Source organism: Protopterus annectens, chromosome 3.part0 (assembly GCF_019279795.1).
Source record: "Protopterus annectens isolate FY-2018-M chromosome 3.part0, PAN1.0, whole genome shotgun sequence".
Taxonomy (NCBI): Eukaryota; Metazoa; Chordata; order Ceratodontiformes; family Protopteridae; genus Protopterus; species Protopterus annectens.
In genome coordinates, this window is record NC_056731.1 from 1,907,723,100 (window position 1) to 1,907,750,578 (window position 27,479).

General features: G+C 37.4%; 1 long non-coding RNA gene across 1 annotated transcript in view; it reads right to left on the minus strand.

Moving 5' to 3' along the window:
• Window positions 1-11,974: 11,974 nt before the first annotated feature.
• Window positions 11,975-27,479, minus strand: part of LOC122797174 — a 154,669-nt gene continuing 139,164 nt past the window's right edge. Inside the window, exons 2-3 of the long non-coding RNA XR_006364035.1 lie at window positions 20,052-20,129; window positions 11,975-13,787 (exon numbers count right to left, since the gene is read on the minus strand). This is a non-coding gene — a long non-coding RNA (uncharacterized LOC122797174). The remainder of the gene's footprint in view (window positions 13,788-20,051; window positions 20,130-27,479) is intronic.

Sequence of the window (27,479 nt, forward strand, 5' to 3'; positions counted from 1 at the left end):
CTGGTGGATAGAATTCGGACTTGACTAACCAATATTCTAAGGCATCTAAACCTGCCCAATGGGGATGTTGGCATATAAGGCAGAAACATTCAAAATACACATATACCACCCTGTTTCTAACTGCATGTCTGAATTATAGCTCTAACACATTTAAGCAAGGGTTTGAGATGTAATGTCAGGAACTGGGTTAGTGGTTCTGTGACTGAGCCTCTGCCTGAGAAAATGGGTCGGCCAGGTGGGTTTTGTAGATTTTTGTGGATTTTGGGTAAAAATATATATATTGACTACAAGGGTCAGATATTATAAGATGATACAGAATATTGTCTGCTATGATTCCCTCCTCCATGACAGATTGCAAAAACTTATCTATTTGCCTCTTGAAACCAGGTGTAGGGTCCAATACCATATGTGTATAATACCTATTATTTGACAATTGTCTCATAGCTTCAGAGTTGTATAGAGACCAATCTTGTACCACAATGGCTCCACCTTTGTCTGCCGACAATATTACCAATTCCTTGTTAGCTGACAATTCTCGTATCATGTCCATCCTCCTTGTTGGATACATTATTGTGTTTTGCACGAATATCCCTAAAGTTAAAATGTAGATCTTTGAGAATGGAGTTGTAAAACATAGACACATTTTGTGGTTGTCACTGTTTGCTGGCTCTACAGTTTTTGTTGGATTGTGATTTTATTTTGGAGCTGTGCAGCTACCATATGTGCAGGGCCCTGCTCTTCTTCACCCTTGACAAAGCCAAATGGCTACCCATAAAACAAAGATCTTACCTACTTTTAGGATCCCAACACTACAAACTACTCTAGCTCCACACATTTACTCCCCTTCCAGCTTGACTTCATTAAAAAGCCTTCTCATACAGCATCACACACTACTCACAAGCTACACCAACTCTCATTCCCCTAGAACCAAACTCCACAGCACTCCACATGCTTTTTCCACACAGGCACCTAGTCTTTGGAAACTTCTCCCCATTGACCTTAAGGAAATCAGTACTTATTCCAAATTCAGAGTGCAACTCAAAAAGCACTTCTTCATCCAAGTCAAATACTCCTGCTTCAACACAGGACATATCAATTAACCCAACTCCTTCCTGAGTTTCGTCTCCTCACTCATGATTCATTAAAGATTGACCCACTTTAAAAACTAATGTACATATTGCTCATTTTCTCTACTTGATTGTACATTTGACTGTGCTTGTTTAAGGGAAAGCATATACACATTTTTCTATGTAATTACTCTGAACTGCTCTGGTGTTGCTTACATTTCTGTACTTTTTGTTAGTGAAATGTTTTGTATTTCACCCAGGCTGAGCCTGATATTGGTCAATTTTGATCAGTACACTACCCCAGTAAACAAATATAAATAAAATAAAATAAATATTTGCCTAGTACAGCTGCAGTTGGTTTTATGCAATCCTCTGTCTTCATAATGGATAAATTCTGCAATTTGTGCAAAAACAAGTATGCCTTTGAATGGTGGCACTTGTGCATTGTGGAGACATGGGTTCTAAATGGCAAAGGTATGACGGTTCACCTGGAAAGCTGGACCAAATATACTTTACAGTTCAGTCCCTGAGAAAGAAGCATATGTTATTAATTTGTATTTATTTGACATTTGTTTACTGGGAAAGTCCAACTTGGAACTATGCCAATTTTCAGTGGATGCCCAAGGAGAAATATTCCAGATGCATGCCTTTGTAACATGGGAGGAAATCAGACCACCCAGAGGAAACCCACACAAATGCAGGGGAGACACTGCACTGAAGGCACCCCAGCCGAGAATTGAACCAGAGAACCACTTGCTGTGAGGTGACAACTCTACCACTGCACCACTGCGCTGTCCATATGGCCATATGTATGATAACAGGCAGACTTATAAAGATTTATGAGAACTGTCACTTTAAGAAGGTAGTTGGGTGCAAAGACAGAGCCATTATTGTCTAGATGACCCTCAATGAATAATTTTGTAAGACCACAAGTCAGCATCAAACACCCAATGTGGCAGAAATGGAGAAGGCAAAATTCATTACCATGGTAAAGTCTGAGGCCATAATATCAAAGGATAATCCAAAAGTTTTCATATATTGCTGTGCAATATTTATATTAAGGGAGACATTGTGGAACTTACCAAGCAGGAATTAACTAAACCTGTTCAGATGTCATAAGAGGAAGATGTGCCCAGGTTCAAAGCAGACTTTCCTAACACCTGAGTCCCTGACAAGGTTTGACCTGTTGCTGAACACTGGTTCTTTATTGTGCCAGAATGACTCATCCTAGACGATGGAAAAATAACATATGTCCTTCGGACCATTAAAGGAAATCTTCAGGACCTGGTGTGCAGTGATCTCTGGTTGATGGATGGATTATGCCTCACCCTGACAACACCTCTATATTGTGTATGGTCAGCTAGGCAACAGGAGCAATGAGAAGTACAGCCTTCTGTTGTATGATGGTATATCAACAATACTACAGCCATGCTATAAGATTGTGTTTTAAACAGCATTGCTGCTTGCCAAGGAGAAGGAAATGCATCTACAACCAAGCTGCATTTTTATTGGATTTTGAAAAAGCTACCTAAAGTGTAACAAGGGCTGTCTTCCTTACAACATGTCTCCATGGCTGCCTGTTACCCCTGGGCTAAGTTTTGTGGGGGCACATGCAGTGATGTGGACTAAGAGTAAAACGAAGCATGCACCCCAGAAATTAAGTGAAGATTAAGGAGCGGTTAGTGTGATCTCTGTTACCAACAGCTAATATTCTTGCAAGATTTAACATCATTGAGTCCCAGAGATCTGACATGTTTGCAGAGCTGTTTTAGATAGTTCACAGATAATTACATCTTGGGAGAGCAGCACAGATATGAAGCAAGAGGTCCAATGTGCTTATGAATGCAGTCATTGACCTTCCATGTACCCAGGGTAGTGTGGAGGGATGGCCACAGGAATTAAGATCTCTTTCTGTGTCCCAAACAACTGGCTTGTCAGAACTCCTGAAAATTGTTTGCAGGGAGCACGATTGTGTTATCACACAACTCTCAACCATCTGCATTATCAAGCAATGTGGGTTAACAATGCAAAGGCTGTTTTTAGGTACAATCAGCCAACCTCATGGAAACCATATATATATATATATATATATATATATATATATGGATCTACTACTAATAGTTGATCCACACAAACACTGACATGTTTAATTTTGACACAGTAACATCCACAAAACCACATTAACATGCTACAGTTTATGCTCAAAGATTAATTCTAGACAGTTATTATTATAAAGAGGTGCACAGTTGATACATGGTAAAATATCAACATATTCCTGCTCTGTGTGATGGTACTTGAATTTAAGGTTATTACTTAACAATTCGTGTATGTGTGGCTATGGGCTCATCAAAGTCCATAGACCATTGCTAAGTTTTTCACATGTTCCAGAAAAAAACTGCTCTGCTTTGACATAGTACATGGAATTTATATATTCAGTTCTTGGAAATCAATCGCAACAATAAAGAATTGAAGGAAATGCAAGCTGTTCTTTCTTGAAGATGATACAGAAAGTTGAATCTGAAAAGCTTGTTTAAGTTAATAGGCTTAAATCTTGGGTTGCTGAGGAGGGGGATGGGCTGTAAAACTGCATAGATTATAATGTATGTAGAGCTGACGTTTCCTCATACTTTTGCATAGGTAAATGTCTAGATTAGGGCCCTTGGCTTAATCTAATAACATTTTTTGTGTGTATAAGCAAGTAAATAAAAGATCACTGAATGTAATGAAAAGTTTTCTTTGAGCAAATAAATGTTCGGTCTGAGAAGTCTGCAGCTAAAGGTAGATATACATTTTAGTCTTAAGTTTTCATGGAGACAAGCTGCAATGAAATCCAGAGTACTTTTTCTAAAGCTAAAAGTTAATGTTTTCTGAAAAAATACAAGCTGGTTTTCACATCTGGGAGAAGACTAAATATAAGACAAGGGCAGACAACAATTACTGTAAGTAGAAACACAGGTTGTAGCATGTATTTTAGCATGAATAACCTTAATTTCAGTTTAGATTATGTCTGTGTGTACAGCTGTCAATTTAGAATAATTGTTCCTGTCAGGATGGTTAAACTTGATTATCTAAAGATGTACTTAGTTTAGTGTGCTTGTTTTAAGGTTACTAGATTATGGGAGTATTCTAGCGGCATGTTTGTTTTTTTGTTTGAGGGTTTTCATTAAAACAAAAAGTTTTGTAAAATGTGACATAGATTCAAATGGAGATGACAAGTAGCAACCATATAAAAGAACAACCTGCTAAACATTAGAGGTAAATGTTACCCAAAACCGTAAACTAGACATTTAAAAAGCTGTCATATATAATAGGTGGAAATAACCTCTAATTATAATAACTACACTATCTATATTATTATGGAATGTGAATGGTCTCACATGTATAGACAAAAAGGAAAGAGTATTGAATTATATTAAGAAATGCAGAGTGCAAGTAGCAATGCTAGACAAGACACAGTTGGAAAGAAATGAGCATGTGAATTTGATAAAAAAAAATTCCAGGAGGGATATTCAGTAGAGTATCAGGGCAAATGAAAAGGACAGTATTTAAGCTAATTGCTAGATGAGCTTGACAATGATAGAAGAGGAGAAAAATATAATAATGATAGATTTGTGGTAGTAAAGGGACTACTGGCAAGGAAGGAGAATTACACTTGCATGTAATTATATTCCACCTAAAACTGCTGTTATGGAGCTCAAGAAAATTTGGTGAGAAATAATCAGCTTTCAACAGGGAATATTACTTATGGGTGAGGAATAAAATGTGTTTTTCAACAATGAAGATGTATCTGGGGGGCCTAGAATGGAAAATATAACAAAAGAGAATAGGTTTTGAAGACATTTATGAAAATATTTGGTATGGAAGATGTGAATTCAGTAGTAAGAACTCTGACAGAATTTACATATTATTCCTCAAGGTACAATAATTGGGCTAGACTAGACAGAAATTCTATTTCACAGGAACATGTGCATTTAATGAAAAGCTTCAAACATGCATATAATAACAATTCAGATCATGCCCCAATAACAAATAAAATAAAAATATGAGGTAATGAAGTAAAAATGAGACACTGGAGCTTCCCCAACTATCTTTTAAAAAGAGAGAAATTTAAGGAATAGGTAATAGAAATTATTTGAGAGTTATTAGGGAAGATAGAAATTTCTTCAGCAGTTATAGCTACCGAGTGGAATGAAATGAATGTGGAGTTTAAGAATAGGGTAGAAATAAAAGAAAAAGAGGTATGATTAAGAAGTAACATTAATTATTTAGAGGAGCTGACAAAATTTAAAGTTTTGCAGAATAAGGGGAATCTCATGGAATAAGAAGAGGTACAATTGTTGAGTGCTAAAGAGAAAATAAAGGAGAATCTGGATAATATTTATGACATCAGAAAGATTGGTGTTAAGCAACTGTTTTTTTTATAATAACTCCAGATCACAAAAACACAAAAACTTTTAGCAGAGCAACAACTTAGGCAACAGAAAGTGGAAAAGGTTGTTGCCAAACTTAGGGAACCAATAACAAGAAAATAACCAGAGATCCTACAGAGGAATTAGAGATATTTTGGAAATGTTATGACATTTCTATAAAGCACAACAATTTGGAAATCAAGAAAGAGCACACATGGAAATATTGATGGAAGACTTAAGTATGCCAAGTTTAGAGATGGAAGAGGTTTAACAATTAACAGTTAAGATAGGAGGAGATGAGATAAAAATGGTGATGTACAATAAATCTGCAGGAAAGTCTTCAGGAACAGATAGTATTTGTTTGGAAGCTAGGAAGGAAGCAAATGATAAAGATCTGGAAGATTTTATTTAACAGTCTTTTAAAATGAGGGGAAACACCAGCATCCTGGAAGAAAGCTGTGATGGCTATAATACCTAAGAGAGAAAAGTCCCATCAGACCAAGATTCATATAGGCCCATTTTAATTTTAAACTATGATTATAATGTGTTTATGTCTATAATAGATAAAAGAATGGCAAAGGTGTTGACAAAAGTGATAGATATGGATCAATGTGGTTTTATGGAGGGGAGGTAGATGTTTGACAACATTAATAGAACAATGCTGATCCAGAGGGAAGCAGAATGTAAGAAACTACCACTGTTGTTGGTGGGTCTTGATGCAGAGAAAGCATTTGACAGAGTAGGCTGGGATTTCATGAGTAGGGCAATGTAAGCATTTGCATTCTCTGATACTATAATAAAGTTAATTAGGAGGTTTTATCAGGGATCAGAGGCAAAAGTTAAAATAGGAGGGTTCCTTTCTAAAAAGTTGTGTCAGAACAGGCAGGGGCATTCTCTTTCCTCTTTGTTATTTGTATATTTAGAGCCATTGGCAAAGAAACTAATGGACTCAGAAATTCAAGGAGATCATTTATACAGTAATCAAGAAAAGTTAACTTTATTTGCAGATGATATTATTTGTACCTGATAAAATCAGAAAAGGACATCTCAGTGTTGTGGAACATCTTGAGATGGTTTCAAGTCTTTTTGGGATATAAAATTAATGAAGACAAAGTAAAGGCTATAGTTGTAAACTATGTACCCACACATGAATTGATCCAATAATACCAATATTTATGGGGACATAATAAAATTAAGTATTTAGGATTATGGATTAAAAAAGATTATGTTATGGCAGCTAAGGATATGTGGGAAAAGACTAAACAAAAGATAATACAAAAACTGAGAAACTGGAAGCTTTTATTTACTGATATGGATAGCTAGATACAAACAGTAAAGATGTTTTTAGTCCCTGTATTGTATACAGGTCAGGCACATGTTTATCAACCAGAGGAAAAGTTGTGGACAGTAATTAATAAAAAGTTGAAGGACTTTATCTGAGATGGAAAAGGGGCAAGGGTCAAGTGGCATAAGCTGATCCTTCCAATAGAACAAGGTTGATTAGAATTACCTGATTTGAAGGGATAATTCAGAGCTAAGCAGTTAAGGCTCATATACATAACACAAGCAGAAAGATAATTCAAAATGGAAAGGGATGATGATCATGATCATGATGAAGCAGAGGAGAAATTCAATAAATAAGGAGAGAGTGAGATTTTGGATGCAAATCCTTAAGGAAAATAACAACAGTTACACAGAATATTATATTCATAAATTACCAGGAAACTATTCTAAGAACCAAGCCAACATGAGAATTGAGAAAGGAGATTTTGCTGCTAATGATGACTGCAATTAGGGGTACAAAGAATAGGCAAGGGGTTAGAATTTACTGCATAAACTGGCAAAGGAACCAATGTATTCTGAGCAAATAACTATAGTGGGAAAGGTAACAGAATGGGAATACGTCAAGAACACATTTAGACTGCAAGCTAGAGATTGTCTTCCCTGTCAGGGATTGATATCCGAGTATAGGCAAAGCGAAAGTAATAGCGGAATCCAAAGTGAAAGACCTGATCTGGTAGAGTTTTAAACTGAGTCTAGAACAGAAGTTGCTGTGTTAAAGAGGGATAATTAGTAGGGCATATAAAATATTGCATAATCACTGCAGGACTAAATCAGGGGAGGTTAGAAAAACTTGAGAAGAGGCGCTGAATAAGCAATTCACAAGGAAACAATGGAAGGATTTATGTATGGCTCCCAAACAAGCAGCTATGCCTAAAAGATTCAGGATTTTTCCTTGGAAGTGTTTGCACAGATATTTTATACCTGAAGTAGACTTCAAAGAATTTTTTCTCAGGTAGATGGCAAATCTTGAAGTTGTGATGGGGAAGCAGTACCTGGGAACATATGTTTTAGGTGTGTAATGAGTTAGCAGAGTACTCTATCAGAAATATTGGGTAAGCAAATGGGTGTAACAAAGGAAATCATTTTTGAACTGAGATACAAGATCTGAATTGCATAGACATAATAAGGCCTTGTTATATTTAATTCTAGTTGCTTCCACAAAAGCAATTAGTAAAAAATAGAAATTAAAATCTAAACCAACTGTATTTGAAGTACTGAATATTGTAACATAGATAAAAGAACTGGAAGTGGGATCTTTAGAAAAGGGTAGGAGCAAATTATATAGAAAATGGAAATTGTGGGAACAATAAATGCAGAATAATGTTTTGTAGTAGGGGTAATGTCTAAAGGAATGCAGGAATTGATCAATTGATGTAATTTTGAATTGATGAAAAATATACAAAAGAATATATGTGGTTTAATTTTTGCAAATGGGAATATGTTAATATAGTTTGTTTTCTTTTATATAAACATATGCATACCTATGCCTTATGTGATAATTCAATACAGGTGTTAAAAATAAAAAAGAAGGTTAAATCTGAAAGCAGGAAAAGTTATGACATTTCTGATGTGGGAAGGGGTGACATCCTAGGCTTTGGGACTCAACATGGCAAAGGTGTTGTGAAGAAATTAGACACTGTCATTTGTGCTAGCATGTCAGGTTGAGGTTTTTGTACATGATTTCAGATTAACCTGTGTATTATATGCCAGCATGACTAGCTATGATATTGTCAATATGTTCTTACAGGCTGATTTATAATCTGTTTGTACAGAATGTTTTAAATACTTGAACAGTGTTCCTTTACATTTCTAACTACACATATTTGTGAATGAGATTCTAACTGCAGTTTGTCTCAGGATCAACTGATCTGCAGATGATGTCAATGGAATGTTGGCAGTTGCTATGTGTTACTGTCAGGGGCTGAAAAACAGGAAGGAACTTTAGTAAACAGCTGTGGGTTGATTTTCAAAATATGAAATGAAAATTAGAGCTGAAGACAGCTGAAGTCAGTTGTTGTCATTTAGCAGCCGGTTGCCAGTCACAGTTGTACTGTGCAGTGGATACGCAAAAAGGACTCACCAAGAACTGCAACCTGCCTTCACTCTGTTGTAATAATTTAGTTTAGATCAGGGACAGTGTTCTTTAGTCAGATAGGAAAATTATAAATAACCAGAGTTTTTCTAAATGTTGGATTTATATCCTACAGTATTGATTTAATTTTCCTGGTAATTTAAGTTATGTTTGTTTATGGGAAATTATTGTTTTATATTTTTAATCATTTTGCTCATTATTAAATATTTTTATTAACTTACATAGTGACTGGTCAGTCAGTGTTTTCTCTTGTGATTTGAGAATGCTTATACCTGCTCTGATAACTTCCCAGGCCAGTCTGAAAGCCTGACTGTTTTAGGTCATTTGCTATCATTTGTTTTAATATCTAATTTTCATAATTAAACAGCCCTTTAAAAGGGCATACATGTTCTCTGATTGGTGGCAGTGGGTTGCTGTATTACTCTGGGGAAGGGGCACAGATTGAAATCTGTGTCAGGCTTTCCCAGAAGTGTTTGGATGTGTCAGATTTTATTTATTTATTTATTTATTTAAGTGTGAGTGTATCAGAGATCTTAAAATGGGACACATTGCTCTAAAGTGTGTAATCTTCTTCTTCTTCTTCTTCTTTCGGCTTTTTCCCGGTTAGGGGTCGCCACAGCGGATCACCTTGTCCGCACATTAATTGGCAGTGGAGTTTTACGGTGTCGAGTTGCCAGCCCGGCGCCCAACCTTTCACAGAAGGCACACTCACACGCACACTTAGGGCCAATTTAGAGTGTCCAATCCACCTGCAGCATGTCTTTGGGATGTGGGAGGAAACCGGAGCACCCGGAGGAAACCCACGCGACCACAGGGAGGACATGCAGACTCCACACAGAAGGCACCCCAGCCGAGGATCGAACCGGAGAACCTCTTGCTGTGAGGCGGCAATGCTAACCATTGCACCACCGTGGCCGCCCGCTCTAAAGTGTGTAATAAGGAGTTATATTTGGGGTGGACAGAAGTATACAGTCCAGTCTTAGGCTATAGAGCATGTTCCTGTTGTGCTCGTAGGGGGGAAATTGTGAAATATTACTCCTGTTTAAGTGATGGTCTCCTATTGGAGTCAGTAGTGAGGATTGAAGCTCCTTAGTTACTGACCCAGGATAGTAAGGGATGTCACATTATTGCTGGCAGTCTGGTGGTGTATTGTCCAGATGTCACAGGTGTCATCTGAGTAGATCAAATTTTTAACCAGTTTGACTAATGTTATGGCACTTTTAGAACAGGATCTAAAGGAATAAGTGGTAAGTTTAGGGTTAGTCTAGATGTTGACTGGAGTGGTGCTATGTTTAAGGATTTTGAAGATGAGAGTTAGTTGTAGGAGGTGATCCTGCGTTTTACTGTAAGCCAGCTGGCATGAGAAATGGTCCTGTAGTGATGCTCAATTTTTGATGCAAACAGGATAAATCATCATACTTTGTTAAAGAAAACTTGAACGGCATAGACAATTTTATTGCAGGAGATGCCAACAAGTGAGTAGCAGTGCTGTACCTGTGTCTAAAGAATATCTTTGACAATGGCGGAGCAATCTTCAGGGATGAAGAAGTGAAACAGATCTAGGCATCTAAAAAGGGTCTAGTTGAATTTGTTCTTTAGGTGATTAATATGGGTGATCACAAAGAATGAGGTTGTAGATGAAGACCTAGATATTTAAAGGCAGAGACTAGCTCAAAGGACGATGTTCATAAGACAGTAGTAGGAATGGAGAACTTTAACCTAGCAATAGTTCCAAAGATCATATCTTTATTTTGTCCCCTTTAAAAACAAATTGTTTAGCTTTGACTCAGGTAAGGAGTTTGGTGAAGACTTGCTGGTGCTTAGATTTACTATACTTTTTATTTTATGTATTTATTTTAATTACCAGGTGGTAGACTGATCCAGGAGATGCTTTTCATCCAAGACCCAGATGCCAAAGCAATCTTCAAAAGTAATAGACTGACACATAAACATTTCCTAGAAGGGAAGAGGCAGAATAGGTGACAGGTACATCATAAACATACATGTTTGTTCTGATGGAGGACTGTTAGCAGGAATTTATACAAAGGAAACAAAGATGGTGTCCTACCACAAATCCTTGGGAACCTGACAAAACAGGACTGGAGATAGGTTTGAAATTAACTTCACCCTAAAAAATCTGTTGGATAAATAATTTGCACACTACAAGGAAGCTTCATTAGAAAAGTTGTCAGAGTTTATGGAACTGTGTGGAAGTTAGTGGTTTATTGATTAGAAAGCTTTACCAAGGTCAAAGAGAGTAAAAATTCAACTCTTTTCCATGGTTGTAAGGAGTGAGTCAGAGAGAGAAGACTGTACTCTGGGTACATTTTTTCAGAAGGAAGCCATACTAGTATCTTGAAAAACTATGGTAAAAGTTAAATATTTGGAGACTTGGAGGTAAACATCCTTTTCTTTGAGATTAACAATGCAGTTTAAATGGAACTGCATTGAAAGTATGAGATGTGAGAAGGAGATTTATTCTTAGAGAGAGATAGAGAGAGGGAAAAGATAAGAGCTTCCTTCCTGAGAGAAAGGAAAAATACTGGCAAATGGATATACCACAGAGATGTCAGAGCAGTTGAGAGATGCTGTCATTACAAAGCTTAAGAAACCATATGTAGATACTATTAGAAACAGAATGGCCATAATCAGGTAGGTTCTTGAGTAAGCCTTCAGTTTGTTTAAGGGCAGTTTTCCAAAGATGAATGTGACTGGTGAAGGGTCAAAATCAAATGGATGACAATATAAGGAGGGAATGTAGTAGGGGAGAACAGAGCGTGCAATTTTAAAATCCTCAGCTGAGAATGAGGAATGAGTGTGACAAGCTTTTATTTCCAAATTCTTTAATGACTTATTTTCAGAACATGGTTTGGACAGCAGCAAAGAATGCTAAAGATCCCAAAGACCAATATATTCCATGATTCAAACAATGTCAACAAAGGAGCTTTCTAATGCATTTGTGTGTGTGAGTGTATGTGTGTTTGTGTGTGTGTGTGTGTGTGTGTGTGTGTGTGTGTGTGTGTGTGTGTGTGTGTGTGTGTGTGTGTGTGTGTGTGTGTGTGTGTGTGTGTGTGTGTGTGCGTGTGTGAGAGAATGCTGGCATAATTTAACCTTGAAGTCATGATGCTAGGAGTTTCCTAGCTGAAATGAAAATGGGTTTTAAAGGGGAATGGAGAACACAGGTGTACAGAGGCTCTTTGATAGTCCAGACCAATGACAAATGCACTTAATTCTAGAGGTCTTGGGTTCAAGTGCACAACAAAGGTCAGGATTTTTCCCATCATATTACATGACTCAAACAATGCCATTGTAGGATCTTTCTAGTGTGTGTGTGTGTGTGTGTGTGTGTAAAATTTGACCTTAAAGTCAGCATGCTAGATTTTAGCTGTGTAGATGCTCTTTGCTAGCCAAGAGGTAATGACAACAGCATGGAATCCTGGAGGTCCTGTGATTAAGGGCTGGATTCCAAAAGATTCAAAATGGAGTACAACTGATGGTAGGAATGTGACTGGGATCACTAACAGGGGATTGTCAACATTGCAGTACACCACAATGAACAGCAAACTTTATCATCCATTAGGCTGTCGGCAGAAAAAGTGTAACCCAATCAAAAGTAAGGCCAATCAAATCCACAGAAGGAAATGTGTGACCAGTAAAGCAAAGGTCAGATTTTAACCCCCAACCCTGTATTTAAGAGGCAGACATCTATGCACAGAGCCTAATAACACTAATGCAGTAAATGCATTAAGCAGCTATGTAATAACCAAATAAGTTTATGCACCATATAGTTGGACAGGAGAGTTGGGATGCTATCATCACAGGAAGCATTACATGCCAGGGGCAAGACAGATGGTGTAGATATGTGTTATGCAATCATATCGTACAAGTAGAAAATCCAGAACAATCAGCACACATACTTCTAACAGTGGCATGCAATGTTAACTTGCCAACTAGACTGCTCATGGTGATAGAGATACATTAGATAATATTGAATAAACACAACAAATGAACATAACAGGTATGCAGGAAGCATGAAAAGTTTGTCAGGAGAATACACAAAACACCAGTCAGGATCCCACACAGGTGGAAACATCACAGCACAGTTGTGGATATGAATCACACATATGTGATAGTCTATCATGGTAATAGAGTTGTACAATCGCAGTATACCTACAGGCCTATGATGCCATAGTACACAAAGGCACACATAAACGTATGCATATGGCATGCAGATGTGAAACACATAGCCAAAAGCTATAACAGGGATGAGAAATGGTTACATTATGACCCTGGTAGTAAAAAAAGCAAATCTGAAAAAGCTGTCACATACAAACGTAGGGTATGCATGTCTGAGTGAAACTGTCTCATGTGCACGTTACCAAAATAATATGGTCTTCAAAGTTGGCATAAAAGATGCTGCAAGGTGCATGCAGCAAGGGTCAGATGTCTTAACGTCTACATTTTGCACATGTGATGGGATGTAAATTGTTTGTGTACAAGTGGCACAAACAACATAATCATGTGCAGCAGTAAAGCAGAGGTATACATGAATATGATCTCTCATGTGATCTCCCTGAAGGCAACATACTTGGCCTATGGCATGTCCTGAAAAAAAATTCCCATCAGGGCCTACATCTTGGTCTGAAAAACACCTGTCACCACATTATGGATTTGGTATCTTGAGTCATCAGGCTGGAGTAAGGAAGGTTGTCATTGTCACTGCTGGAATGATGGACTCTGGTAGTCCCAGCCCCTCATTATCATCATCATCAACAGCATATCCTCTCTTGTCCTTGGAGTCAGAATCCTCTGGCAGAGGTGGAGCACACCAACATTGTCTCCTGCGGATGGGTGGACCAACAAGCATCCCGGACTCTAACATGATAGTAAACATAAATGATCTACATTGTATTAACAAGTCAAAACAGTACCAGATAACATATGTCTACAGTATGGAAATACCTGTTAATGAGATGTGGCATTATGTCATCTGTAGTTGAGCTGTCACAATGTGCAATATATCCAACCTTAACACAATAAACATTTTGCTATTTTGTCTGTCATATTGATAAGGACAACACATGTACAAGACAGCTATATCAGCAGTAATGCAATCATCAAAGTTAAGGGATAGGTCAGACAACATCACAGTTAGATGAGGGAGGAACACACACATGATATTTTGCAGGCAAAAGTGTACAGTTTGTCACCAGCATAGTTGTTTTAGACCCCATCTCAGTACTGTCAGTATTACCATGTACTTGAGAGGACATAGTGGACATGTAACAGAACAGAGCAATGGGACATCATACAGCACATCAGCACAGCACCTACACTGACATGTACACAAACACATACACACACAGATATGGTAAAAAATGACTAGCTCTGTTCATAATTCACATGCCAATGAATTTCATACTCAAATGTATCACAAGTGCATAAACCATAAGCCAGAAATGTATCTAGCAAGTTATGTAAACATTACAGAACAATGTCAGTGGCAGCACATAATTTCTGTACTGACATGACATGTGCACACTCATAAATAAATCAGACTTCTCTGATGTTTAATGAACAAGAACAATGATGTGCACACATGATCAGCATCCTGCAATACTAAAACTAACATAATTGGCTCATATAGATGAGTACTACAATTATAAGTGAAGCTGTCAAGTTGTAATCAACACAGGCCTGAAACAAGGGTGTGTGCAGCAAATAATGTCCATATAAGGCATGCATGATTACAGTATCTGATGATATAGATGATTGACTGTGTGCCCCCAAAATGGTAAACCATCTTGTACAATGACATAATTGCCTGGAACATCTGTGGGAAAGCAGGAATAATACTGGGGTAACATGTGCATGCTCATCAATGACATCATGCTTATATGTGTAGACAACATACACACAGCAGGGACGTCGGGAGGCATATGCACTGTACTGATTTCAGTACAAGTTATGTAGAAGGGGGGTAGCATTTTAAATTTTTGCTTTTTCGCGCTTTACTGCACGATGACGTCAGCTCATGAGGGCAGCCAGTCGGAATGGAGCTCACCACACATGTATTTCCGGCCGACCGGCCAGTTCAAATGCTTTCCGAGCGGGAAGGAGGATTCGTTATGTTGGTCGAGCGGGAAGGAGGATTCGTTATGTTGGTCGAGCGGGAAGGAGGATTCATTATGTTGGTCGAGCGGGAAGGAGGATTCATTATGTTGGTCGAGCGGGAAGCGTTTGGGATTCGTTATGTTGGTCTCACTTCATAAGACCCGAGGGTTGGTGAGTAATATAGAGTGTGTGTGTGTGTGTGTGTGTGTGTGTGTGTGTGTGTGTGTGTGTGTGTGTGTGTGTGTGTGTGTGTGTGTGTATGCATTTTTCAGCGAATATTAATTTTTAATACTGCAAACCAAACATAGGGCACATGAAGATCTTGTCCAGTATTTTGATTATTGTCTATCTGCATAAATGATAAAGAGTGTTCTGATTCTCAGTGGATATTCTGCTCTATTTCATTTGATGTCATCTCCAAAACAATTCTTAGAAGTGCAATCCTTAAAGATTGTCTTGTACTCAATGATAAGGCCACTCACTAAAGGCTTTGTATGACTTAGCAGCAGTTAGATGTTTGTTCACAGTCATTCATTCAGCTATGGATAAACCTTTATCATATTCAGGGTAATGGGGAGTCAGAGCCTATCCTGGCAAGAGACAGAGAAACAGTCATTGATGGAACACCACTCAATTACAAGAAACATACGCATACACATAATCGTAATGCTTATGGATAATTTACAGGCTTGCCAGCTTACCACATTATACTTTTTCACAAGACAAGAAAACTGTAACACAGGGCAAAAAAGATACACAGATTCAGGAAGGACAAACAGACTCCACACAGAAGATATCCAGCTAGGAAGAAACATAGGTGCCGAGACCTATGAATCAGCATTGCTAACTGCTGTACTACTGTGGTGCTCATGGTTCTGTTTGTGTCATTCTCTTCTATCATTATTGTTCTTAGTCTGGAGGCTAAAGCAGCAGCTACTGGACTGGGAAGGTTTTCCAGATAACTCTGCTTAATTAAACTAGTCAGTTTATTTGAACTCATCATATGAAGTTAGATATTTCCCAACAGAACCCATTTCAAAATTATGTTAGTAAGTATTTTGGTGATTTTATTGGTGAATGATACCCATATCTTCTTGACCAACTAACATTTTGTTCTTTTTAAAATGATTTCTGTTTCTTAAAGATTTTATCTGTACTCTCCTTATGTACTACATGGTTTGTTGACTTCAAACTCCAATTTCAGTCTAAAGTCTGGTTACCGACTGTGAACATAGTATTTGCAAAGTCCCTTTCAGCCTCTTTTATGATGATTTATTCCAGAGTTATTATTTTATGTCTAAGAAAATGAGTTCATCAAGTCCCAAAGAGCATTTCATTGTGCATCCATGCTGATCTTTGAGAAATTTCAACCTTTCTTATCTATATGTATACTTCAGATCAGATTAACCCAACACCTCTTGATAGCATGCCAGATTTTTGAGTTTAGATGCAGCTACACGTCCTGTTATCAAAAAAAAACTTCCCCTTTAGAGAAAACTGCTTCATGCCTATGTTTTCCAGATATGTGTAATATTATTCCATCCCATGTTTAAGGCCAAAGCATTCATGATGTTTTTATCATTTGTTACTGCAAACAGCCTGTTTGTCATACTTACTACAATTAAGTTGCCAAGCAGCTCACCACACATAAGAAGATTCAATCTACCCCCAGTTAGTGTCTCCTGGACAGTTGGGCAAAATTGGGCAGTTTTGTTTCATTGTTTACTGGAAAAATGTTCAACGCAATAGGAAGGTGTATCAAAGAGCACATGTATGTTTCATATGCAAGGGGCCTATGATTTAAAAGCAGCCCAGAATTAATTTTTTATCTGCCACGGGTAAAATGTATTTTTCTTTGAATGTGGGTTTTAATGTTTCAATGAATGTGAGTTTCAAGGGCAGAGAAGTTTTAATGCCAAGTTTATTTAGCAGATGTCTTGGTGTTTGTGCTGTAAAATGCAAAATAAAACTTTCAAATGAAGTTCAAATCATCATAGAAGTAAATCAGTATGCACATTAGTGTTTATGGTAAATGGAGTGAAATAGCAAAGTAATGGATCATTGGAATGGCTGCAGGGGGAGGCTCCATTCGACCATGGTTTTGTGAGGGGGAAGGGCGGCAAACTTAGACAGCCCCAGCTGAACTATACCTCCCAACTGTCCAGATTTTCAAAGAATGAATAGATTTTTCCTTCTTATTTTTGGTTTGTTCCTCAATTTGTGGTTTTCTGACAAATGATTTAGGAATTAAGTCACTAAATAATGACACACTAGTTTCAGACTTTATAACCTTCAGAAAAATGCATGCTAAAATAAGACCTGTTCTATCACCTGTCCCAGTTTATACAAGAGCAATTTTTAGTACTGTTTATATGTTCCCTCAATATATTTGTCCTTGTCCAGATTTATTGCATTAACAGGTTGAGAGGTACATGCAAATTGCTTTATAGAATTAGGCATAGCCAAACCTCAACTGTCCCTGATTTGGGCTCAAACTGTTGCTCTTCCCCTAATGATCCCTCCACAAAATAGCAATTTTGGAAGAAAACATAGAGGGTTTACTTTACTTTTATAAATAACTGTAATGATCAGAGTTGTACATTACTTTTATTTCAGAAATGCATGTAGATTCTCTAATTTTGTCAGCTGCTCTAAGTTAACTGTGCTCATATTAAAATGGTGTCCCTCCTTTGACAGGTTCCCAGCTGTATTGTCTGGCAATTTTATATTTTTGCATCACATTTTTGGTCCGTTTTTCATAAAATTGCAGTTTTCTGGCAAATTAGTGGCAAATTGTTAAAGACTGAAGTTAGAAAATAATGCAGACATTTCAGTTTCAGATTTCATACCTTTCAGAAAATTCGTATTGATGCAAGACCTACTACTATTCTATTATCTTTCTAAGTTTATAAGAGCAATATTTAAAAAAAATGTCCTTATTTTTGGGCCTTTGCCTCAGTTTTATTTATGAGTTTGTTGCTGTAAGAGGTTGAGAGGTTGTATGTTTGTGTGTGTGGTAGGTAGCATACCTCTCAGCTGTCCAAATTTTGCAGAATGTCCAGATTTTTGCCCCATATTTTTTGTCTGTTCCTCATAAATTTTGTGATTTTCTAGCAAATCATTGAAGGCTGAAGTTGCTAAATAATGACAGACATTTGAGCTTCAGACTTCATGTCCTTTAGAAAAATTCATACTAGCACAAATCCTGTTATTCTAGCAACTTTCTAAGTTCACGAGAACATTATTTAATATCTGTCCCTGTTTATTTTAGGCTTTGTCCATATTTCTTGCACTAAGAGGTAGGTAGGGGTGTGTGTGTGTGTGTGAATGAAACATCCTAGTTAGTGGTAGCAGGTGGTTAGTAATTTACTCAAGCTCAAAACCTGTACCTTAGTTACAGAAAACAAAAGCATAAAGTCTCTACCCCAACTACCATGCTGCATTTTTCAAAGAACTGACATTTCAAGTTAATTTTCAATTCAAGGAACCGAGTTGAGTGAATTTATATTGTATTACTGGAGGCATTACAGCGAATGCCTCTTCATCGACACTAAAAGAGCGAACCGTGAATTACGAGAATGGCCGTAGCTTGGCTGGGGAGGGGGGTAGCAGTTTGAGAGCTGTCAGTACAAATTTGAAAATCCTAGCTACACCCCTGACACACAGGACTGCTGCACAATCATGGCAAACAATAGTCATGTGAGGAGACTGTCCATACGACAACTGTGTGATCAGTGACAGGCTACAATCTGCATTGAACCTAGCCACCATATACAAGGTCACACAGAATCATAAATGACAACATTATGGGTTACAGTATGCATATTAGGCAGACCACAGGCAGAGTGCAGGATTAAATAACTTGCCTGTCTATAGCACTATCAAAATAAACAACAGTGTAAGTCTGTGTGGCATGAGTATTATACTGGCAGGCTATGGGAAACACAACAGGAAAGCCACAATTGCTCATTGGATATACTGACACTTAAATGAGACACGCCCACCCCCATACAAGTTGTGGTGTCAGTAATACAATACCATTGAACAGCATAACAATAACACGTAAAACTTGCAAAACTTGTTGATATACACCAACTGGGATATCTGCTATGAAGTTAATTCCCACATGTAAACATTGCATGGGAGTGTAGCAATGGTTATGCAAAGTAGTGAAACATTGCACTATGGGGACGATACATCTTGACAGCATCTTGATATCATATTGAGAGTAGAATGTAGGGGGTTGCAGCCTTAAACTTCGTCTTCAAAATATACAGCATGGCCAAGTTCAGATAAATGTACATGCATACACACATACACATTGTTGAAATCTCCTAGTTATATATAATTAATTATCACTCAACACATGCGGGTTACACAGACATTTGTGTCATCATGAAATAGCATATGCTCATGTCAGACATCATTGTGCAGGCTCCACTAACTCAACATAAATCAAAAGTGTCTTTATATACTGCGTAGAAACATATGTAATGCTGCCAAGTGTAAATAACGTGCATACAGCTGCACCTATAATTATGTGCAAGAAGAGCAGAACCTAACACAACACAGTGATACAACTCTACCAACAATGCTGAGAAGGTAAGTTGATAATCATCACTACTATATAAAGTATTCAAAGCGTATGCTATGGTTTAGGCTGTCAGCAGCAAGTACCAAACTAGCAAACACAAATAACTTATAAGTAATACAAACACAGCTACACTCCCAGTAGAATTATAGTACACGTTGTGTCAGCAAACTCAATCTTACCTTACAAAAGACAGTTTCAAATGTATCAGCACACTAAAATCTGAAAGGTTAAATTGAAGCATGGGGTCAGCAAATGTCTTACACATGAAGTACAACTTAGGAGCTATACCTGGGTGTTGCATTATGGGAAGTTTACATACACATTTGCATTCACTGACACCATCTGCATAAATGCTGCTATGTGGAAACATTGAAAGGCCATTAATAATGAAGGAAACCATGGCAGCAATAATAAACCCATGGAAGCAATACCTCTTTTCCGTCACTGCTCCTCCAGTCTGTGCATTCAATCAATGCACATAGCATGATTACATCCATTAGAATTGGCACCTGTAAGAATATGACAAACATGTTGAAAAAAATTACACAACAGCAATGCTTGCATCTTATACAAGTTATACAGCATGCAATGGAAAATATCAGTTCATAAAATATTGTCATTATATGCACCTTACATATTGAAGCACTGTAAAACAAGGTCAAGGACAATTACCACATAAAGGTTATTTATACATGCCAGTGCTGACTTATCTTGCACATTAGGATAACTGCCAACAAACTACAGGAAGCTAGCTTCAAACCTACAACAGTAACCTATGTCTAGACAAGAGTGCAGTACCCCACCTGGCTTGCTACATATCTTATGCTATAGGTGAGTGAGTGAGTTCCTGTAAGTCAAGCATGTCTGAGCTGTGAATACATACTTAACACCATACTATAATGTTGTAGGTAATTACTTGTACTTGGGAATGTTCCATATAGAATGCATGGCAGGTACAATGTGCTGATATCCTGCTGTACGATATGAAGGATGATGTGGTTGCCATCAAGTTCAGTGGAATGTACAATAAACAAAGTTAACGTTGTATAGATATCATCAAGTAGGTGACTGCATGTACAAAGGTATTACGTACCTCACATTAATATATGTAAAGTAAAAAGACTGTAACCATACGCAAAAGCACAGATATTTTAAATAAAATATATTTGCAGACACATATAACAACATATATTCATATGAATGTACATGTATATGAATGCAAATGTCTACATATGTAGAACTGTATGTGTGTGTGTGTGTGTGTGTATATATATATATATATATATATATACATATATATATACATATATATATATATATATATATATATACATATATATATATATATACATATATATATATATATATATACATATATATATATATATATATATATATACATATTTATATATATATATATATATATATATATATATATATATATATATATATATAATGTATCTATATATATATATGTGTGTGTGTGTAAATATGTACATATATCTTTTTCCCAAAAAACAGTAATTGACTTGTTTGCTAAATCTTTCTGAGACTGCCTATGATAACTTAATATAATATTCCAAACATTATACAATAACTTTAGGTTCCAAGGCCTTGTGGATATAGTTGAAATGCTTAGTCATCTCCGGCCTACATAGACTATGTACATTCCTCGCCAAGACAGCCAGAATTTCTGCTGCCAATTTCCACCTAATCTCCACTTTACTCTACGTCTCTCCTATACTTACCTACCTTAGACAAACAGACATAAACGAGCTCAAAGCTTGCTACAATAAAATTGCTAAGTTTGCCACTGGTGCATCTTATCGCAGCCACCACTGCATCTCAGAGAATTTGACTGGCTTGAACTCCCTCAACTTCTTCACCTGAATCAACTCTCTCTCACCCACAAGTTAGTAAACCATCCTCTTAAAGTCCCATCCCTTCAAAATCTTCTCCAGCCCTATTGCTCCACTAGACCACTACGCTCCAGCAGCAAAAATCTACTTCTAGTGACCAAACCCAAGAACTCAGCAGGAGAAGCACTATTCTCCTGCATCATATCCAGATTATGGAACAATCTCTGCTCCTATAACCACACAACCGTCTTCCAATCACTTCAAGACCGCACTAAAAAGTCACTTAAAAAGTCTGATTATGCCCATGCACCAGTCCCGACTAGTAACCCTCCTTTTTACCTCCCCTTCCTCTCTCCTCCCCTAGCCACCTTGTCTCACCCCATCTGATCATTGCATTCCTTCCTCTGCAGGCTCTGGCTCATCCTTTACCCTCCCCTTCCCTCCTCACTCAGTCTCTCAGACCTGTTATAACATGCTTAACTACCTCACTTCCTCTCAACTCCAAATATATATCCAACTGACTTACATCTAGCTTCCTCTCATTACCACGTATGCTACTCACTCAGTCTCCTCTCTTACTCCTCTATCTTTCCCTTCCATCTCATTAGCCCTTCTAGCTTGTTCCACCTTTGTGTGGAGCATTTGCTTTCTCTGTTTGAGTTTAGTGCAATATTTGTATATAAGATTTAGATATACGAGTTTAGAACAGTATCTGTTTGAGCTTAGTACTATCTGTACATACATCCTACCTTTATTCCTAGCCTCTAGCTAAATATTGGTATATCTGTTCATTACTATGTTTCGTATTGTATGTATAAATGTTTGCTGCAGTATGCATTATTTGCTATTGTATGTATAGTCAATTGTTCTTCATGTGCTCTGCTACTCATTTATTGTTCTGTGGAGCTTTTCTCCCCAGGCTTCTGCTGAAAAAGGACCTGTGTCAAGTTGGAACTTCCCAGTAAACAAATGTAAATAAATAAATAAATGTGCTATTACTTACAGATGTTCATAAAGATATTCATAACCTGGTCAACAAAGGATAAATAAATAAATGTGTTGTTTCACGCAATACCTGTATAAATGTACAACATAATAAAAGGTGGGCATTATTTGAACAAAAGGGCTGATGTGTAATAGAACCCACATGCAAATAACAAACAACACAATGACATGACTGGTTGTAACTACAGTGCTGTCCCTTCAGATGTACTACATTTTCAGGTTTCCATCTGCACACTTGCAGTCAGACAAGTGTAATTGCATAACCCATTCATCTAAAATGCCTTTCCACCTGCACTGTTCATATGTCCCTAATTCAGAAAGAAGATATTTTATGTTTATTAGTCAACAATACACATTTAATACTGAGGTTAATCAGTGAAGTGTTTCCATTGCTAATGCAATTGAGGTTCAATAATATTCTTGCCACCAAACTGAATAACATGGAACATTCACAGAGTGCTGCAGACAATGTAGGTATGCATAGTCAACCACGGCCTACTCACTGTAGACATTAATGTAGACTGACAATAAAACGTGTACACATTTTAGTAATGCAGCACCTAACCGTACTACAAGTATCATAGGAGTTGAATTAATGCAAATAAATTAATGCATACATAAGTCTATAGAAAATACTTGTATGCATTTTAAACCTATAGTCACTCAACTTCATATACTGCTACATTGATTAAACAGTCGAGCCACTCAACAATACAACCTTTTCCAGCCTCTAGTAGAGACCCTAAGTACATACTAATATAACTAACCATTATCACACACAAACAATTATAACTGAGGAAATATGTTGTTTCACATTCCTGCACACCTGCAATTCAGGTTTTGCTTATCTATGGATAACCATGGACTGTGCAGTCATGCGGCCATTAATTTTGTGATACTCAGTCATATTCGGCAGTACAACAAACTTTATGATGGTATCACAAAATAAATATCATATCATTATGAATACAGTCTGAACATTAAAAATCTGTGTACATTACTTTCCACTATCCCTGAAGATATCATTACATCTGCCTGAATATACCATGAATACTTAGGGATCACAAATCAGTACTATACAGTATCTGTTCAGGAAATGATAACTACAATAGGTGTTAGGATATGTAAAATAACATTTACTGTAGGCATCTGGGTGCTCTTGGCAAACTTCTGCAATCCATTCCAGCAGATGCTCCCAGTCCATATGATAAAGGTCGCCTAAGCAATTGTGGAATTGCATGCCAGTCCTGAAGATCCAGGTCCATTTGTGAAGCTCCCTGGCAATCTGGTTCCACACATCAAACTGGAGGAATTTCCTCTGGGGTGCTCACATCCTTGCTTCAAGTTGTACATACACCACCAGCATGTGTAAGGTCTCTTCATCCATCCAGATGGGCACTCAGATACACCACAGTCTCCTCTCAGTCAACATCTTGATGTAAGCAGCAGAAAAGTTGAAGAAAACATCTTCTAAAAATTGCTAACTGATGTACCCCTCAGTTCACAGGTGTGGCCATGGTAGTCCAGTGGTTAGCATTGTCGCCTCACAGCAAGAGGTTCTCCAGTTCGATTCTTGGCTTGGGTGCCTTCTGTGTGGAGTCTGCATGTCCTCCCTGCAGTTATGTGTATTTCCTCTGGGTTCTCCGGTTTCCTCCCACATTCCAAAGACATGCAGTAGCTGGATTGGACACACTAAATTGGCTGTGTGTGTGCACAAGTGAGTGGTGCAAATGAACTACCACAGCAGAGCTAGCCACCTGGTGGTGTAAACCTTGACTCAAGATGATTGTCATTACAGAAGTGACACCCTGACTACATGTGTAAAATGGGAAAAGGGGTTGAGGATGGATGGATGTACCCCTCAGTTCACAGGTAGAATGTTAATGGTCTGAAAATGTATTGACTTTTAAAATTGGTGCAGATAGGGTGGTAGCAATCTATTGGTGGGTATTGGGCATGTGCTCTACATATATACATTCACTGGCAACTGCTGGGTATTTGCATATAGCACTGTACACTTCTGCCAAGCTATTACTTATTGCACCATGATTCAAGACTTATGTGGACATTCACAGATGTGATTCCAAAACATTCTGTGCTAATGAAGCTCATTAATTGTTTATGGCACAAATAGTACTCAATAGCTCTATGCAATGAGATACCCTTACTATTAGGTATACCTGCCTGACTCATTAGACCCATAAGGTTAGCTGCTTGTGTTGCTATTTTCAAGACTTGCACTTATTATTGGTCTGGGATGGTCAGAATGTCCTGTGAGTACCATGTAAGCCATATTACACAGAGTTTGCACTATGAAATTGTCTATACATGATCATATACTTACACATGCAGGTTTTTGGGTGCATGTCTATCATTCCTAGTAAACTTTCGACATATACAGGTGTATGGATACATTTCCATCATCCACAGGACTATGGAGGGATTCTGAACATATCCATCAGTAATGCAGTTCTATCTGTTACTCTATAGCAGTCATTTCTGGATAAGAAAGGGTTACAAGAGTGCCCACAATTGTATGCACAAAGTATAGTTTGCAGATATTCACTAATGCAGAGTCCTGCATTGCAAACTTTCTTGCCATTCCATGTGACTGCAAGAACATCCAGATGATTCAGTCTGTACCCCTTTTTCTGTGTTCACATTCCGACATCACATTTATGATGTATATGTTCATTTGTTCTTAATGTACTGAGGTGCTGTTTGACATAGATGAATATTTATTTGGGTGACAGGTGGATACATTACACAGTTCTACAGCTCTGTGTGAATTACTGTATTGACATCTGTTTGTATGCCCAATATATGTATGTGATGTGGTAGGGATATTTGGCTGTGTAGATGAAAAAAACTTACAGGCATTGTTAATGCAGTGGTAATGTGAATCGTAAGACGGTGAACAGGAAGACAGAATAAGTAACACCTGCTAGATGCTGTATGTGTTTACTATGATTATCTGTACATGATGGCTTCTTTTGCATTGCAGTAGAATATATATGTGGAGCATTAAACCATCCCATTCTTTTATTGCTTATCCAAAAATAGGTATAATACATATATACATCCTGATATATTCACATTGTATATTGGCAGGTATCTTGTAGGGACAGACATGACAATTTTTCACATAGCAAAATTAAATAATACTTCAGGCCCTGAGATATAATGGCAAGAATTTATTAATAAGGACAGGTGTTGTATTCTGGAGGACACAGATGTGGAGGAAGATAACCAAAACAGTCAATGTTGTGGGTGGGTGGGCACAATCAGTCTTAGAATGCCTGTTGTCACCACTGCTCTGTCATGATACTTTGTGCAGCCAACAGACTCCACTGATATGCCACTGTTGTTGGTCCACCTGTACCTCTCAGCATCCAAAATATATATAAGCCAAAGTTCAACAGAGCCAGTTTATTTGAAAAAAAAATGGTTTGACATTGACTGGTTTTGGATAAATGACTTCCTCAGTATAATCACAAAGAACACATCAGCTGTGGTAAATATACTAACAGCAATCTGACATCACCTTATTGAAATTAATACATATATTTAATAGATTAAATAATGTTAGAAAATTTCATGTAAAGTATTTTAATTCATAGCAAAAAAAGTGTCCATTAAATATCAAATGATTAAAATAATGTCCAAAACCAGTTTTAAAAAATAGACCTATATCAAATTTAATAAAAAATCATTTAACCCAGGTATGAATAAAGCAACTATTGTAACAATCCAGAATTTTTCATGTTTAGAATGAAAATCAGACCAACAGAATTTATTGGTTATTTTGAATGTAATTTTATCAATACCTAAAAAAATGCCTTTGGATGTTTTAAAGTATGCTTCATAAAGCATTAAGAATCCTTTCTACATTTAAGATCACCAAGCTGTTCATAAACTCATACCATAAACTGGTGTGAGGTTTTTACCACACAGAAAGTAGAGCAGGTACACATAACTAGATAAATCATTCACTCACTGTCACAAGTAATAAAATACCTAATATCAAACATTTTACAGTATTAGCAGATGTAAACCTATCTGTTTTTAAAATAATTTTGCATGCTGTGCTGTGACCACAAGCAAAACAACCTATTAAATGTGTACCCCACATAGTTTTTAGATTATAGCAATAACCAACGCCTGGGTGTGGGTAATGCGGGATTTAAACAAAGACAACCGTGGGTAAATCCCGCATTACCCACACCCAGAAGTGGGTTATTGCTATTATACTATGACATTATTTAAGAAAAGAAATTTACTTTTCTTAAATAATGGCATTGTATAATGCCTCTTTGCTGCCCTTCCGCAGCTGTCTGGTATCCGCGGCAGTTCTGATGTACTGCGCATGCCTACGCAGTACATCAGAGCTGTGGCCAAAAGCAACGAAGAAAGCAAGATCTCCGTTGCTTTTTACTGTTTCGCTATGTTAAATGGGTTTAACATAGCAAGACAGCTTTAAAATAAGCAACGGACATGTCCGTTGCTTATTTTAAAGCTGGCTCGCGCTGTTAAACCCATTTAACATAGCGAAACAGTAAAAAGCAACGGAGATCTTGCTTTCTCCATTGCTTTTTTTTTTAAACCTGTCTCGCTATGTTAAATGGGTTTAACATAGCGAGACAGCTTTAAAATAAGCAACGGAGATCTCCGTTGCTTTTTCTAAACCTGTGTCGCTATGTTAAACCCATTTAACATAGCGAGACAGGTTTAAAAAAAAGCAACGGAGAAAGCAATATCTCCGTTGCTTTTTACACACTGTGTCACTATGTTAAAGGAGTTTAACATAGCGAGACAGCTTTAAAAAAAGCAACGGAGATCTCCGTTGCTTTTTCTAAACCTGTGTCGCTATGTTAAACTCCTTTAACATAGCAAGACAGTGTTTTTAAAAAGACTTATACTAATGGAAAAAGTCCGGGCGACCGGACCTTTTTCCATTAGTATAAGTCGATTTACAACGTGCACGCTGGCCAATCA